We start from the raw sequence: 2332 nt of genomic DNA, 5'->3' as shown, positions 1-2332 counted from the left end.
ATTATACTATATAATTTCAATGAAATGCTGATTCTATAATTTATAAGAGATTCCAAATACTTGTTGTTAGCTGAATTCAATTACACATGAGGCTACATGTGTGATTGAGGGCCTGTATTTTTTTTTTTTTTTTTTGCGTGGTTAAGAAGTGTGGGCGTGCCAGAGTTGTACTTGACTCAATGTTTGATTAAACGTAGACACCCCTCATGTTAAGTTAGACTAATTAGAGACTTGACATATGATCCGACTATCCTCTCAACCACCAATTGTGATAAGAGATTAGGTGATTTGTGAAAAGGTAGGGGTTAACTCATCCTGATAGATTTTTTTTTGCCTTATGTCTAGGGACTTGTTCTTTCATCAATAAAAGCAATAAATTTCTCAAAAGAATTAAAATGAACAGATAAATAAAAGAAATGTTGAATAATGCTGATTTTATTAATTGAATATGTAACACATTATAATTAACAGAATATTGGAATAACTTAGAGAAATAAACAAACAAGAGATAAATATTGAGTCCGATTTTATTAATTGAATATGTGACTCATTACAATTGACAAAGTATCAAAAATAATATAGAGAAAAAACAAATGAGAGATAAATACCTAATCTATTTATAGGGACAGATGATTGAGGCAAATACTCAACAGGATGTGACCACCTAAGTAAAAACTCAGTTGGTCAGGATCCAGCAACTTAGGGTTATGGATATTTAATCTAATCCCATGGTACTGTAGCGGTGGATGATGGATAGTAGCGATCTATGCTAGAGCTAGGCTATGATAAGATTAAAGTAAAGATAGACGACAAACGAAAGATAAATTGTAAAAGTAGATAAATGTGTTTGGCGTGGGGGCTTGAGCTCTTCTTCACATTCTCCTTTTATATCTTGCCGAGGCGGCTAAACCCTCGCTGGATTTTCTTACTGATCCTAGAACTTTTGCATTTTTATTGACATGTATTTCAAATGAGAAGATCTCGTAATGTATCCGAAACTTTTGGCTTCTCAGATCTTCTTCTCATAGTTGATCCCTTTTAGGAAATAATTGTACGAATTGCATGTTGGTATAGGAATCCATCATGAAAATCTCTACTACTTATCTCATCCCTTAAATCGATCATGATCATGTATCTCGATGGTCCAATCAAACCACCTCCTATATTTATCTTGAACTCTCTCTTCCTTCTGATAGGGATCTTAAAGGGGTTCATGGACTGCGACCAACTAATCTTGATCTGTTATCGAATATGTTAGATTAGATCTTTCATCAAGATATCACATTTTTTTTTTTAAATTCTGATTATTGTACGGCCTGGAACCCGATCTGCATGACGCTCACTCTCTCCTGATTTGGGTCTGAACAACAACCGAATTTGCTTGGATATCGACCCGATCTTTAAATCTTTAGGATCTTCGAAGCCTTCATAAATTCTTTGAACGTCTCTAGAAAAATCTTTCATTTTAAAAGTACTACGAGAGACGACCTGACTGAGTATATCATAACTAGATCCATGATATGATTCGTCCTCTCTTGGTGGGCCTTTATAGATGTGTAGGGCACACTGCCACATTAATTAGCTCGCTAAATGTGGCCACGTAGCATGTAACAATTCTCTCCCTTAAAAGCATGCATTAGGGTCTGTGCCACAACATTAAAAATGAAATGCATATCATCGAAGGAAGATCCATTGAACGTACATTTGAGCATAATAAGATCTCCGTGAGTACCAAACCTGTAATATCAACATATGGCGGCTTTCCATTGGTCCACGTCAGGACACCGAAAATATGTGCAAACACTTGTATCCAAACACAATTGAAGAATTAAAATCACCATTGATTCCGAATCATATTGATTTAGAATCCAGGTATTTGAAATCTAAGCTACAAAATATGCCCTAAAATGATAAGAAAAAATAGATAAACAACATTGATGCACAACATACATCATGTTGCTCTTCATAGTGCCACTGTCAGGATCGAATCCATCCTGGGATTAGCCATTGATGGAGGCAGATGAGGTACTGCATCGGCCTTAGGGTAGCTCCCCTGGCATAGGATTTTTTTGTACTATTGGCAATGGTCGGAGATAGGTTTCGTGCTCAAATTGACAATTTTAAAACATGCTTTAAGTGCACTCCATTTTTCACAACTGTTTAATAAAATCGCATCACGTCACGGGTGAAGGGATCGGGTGGGATAATACCAAATCCATGTCCCATGGTGATATCTTGGTGATCGTATGTGGTGTGATTTGATTTGGCCACCTGCGGTTGTTAGTACTATTAATCACCCTATGTAAAGAATGTATTAATGGTCGGCGTTCAA

The sequence above is a fragment of the Magnolia sinica genome, chromosome 18 (assembly GCF_029962835.1).
Source record: "Magnolia sinica isolate HGM2019 chromosome 18, MsV1, whole genome shotgun sequence".
Taxonomy (NCBI): Eukaryota; Viridiplantae; Streptophyta; class Magnoliopsida; order Magnoliales; family Magnoliaceae; genus Magnolia; species Magnolia sinica.
The sequence above is the reverse complement of the archived record's forward strand: the minus strand, read 5'-3'. Positions refer to the sequence as shown.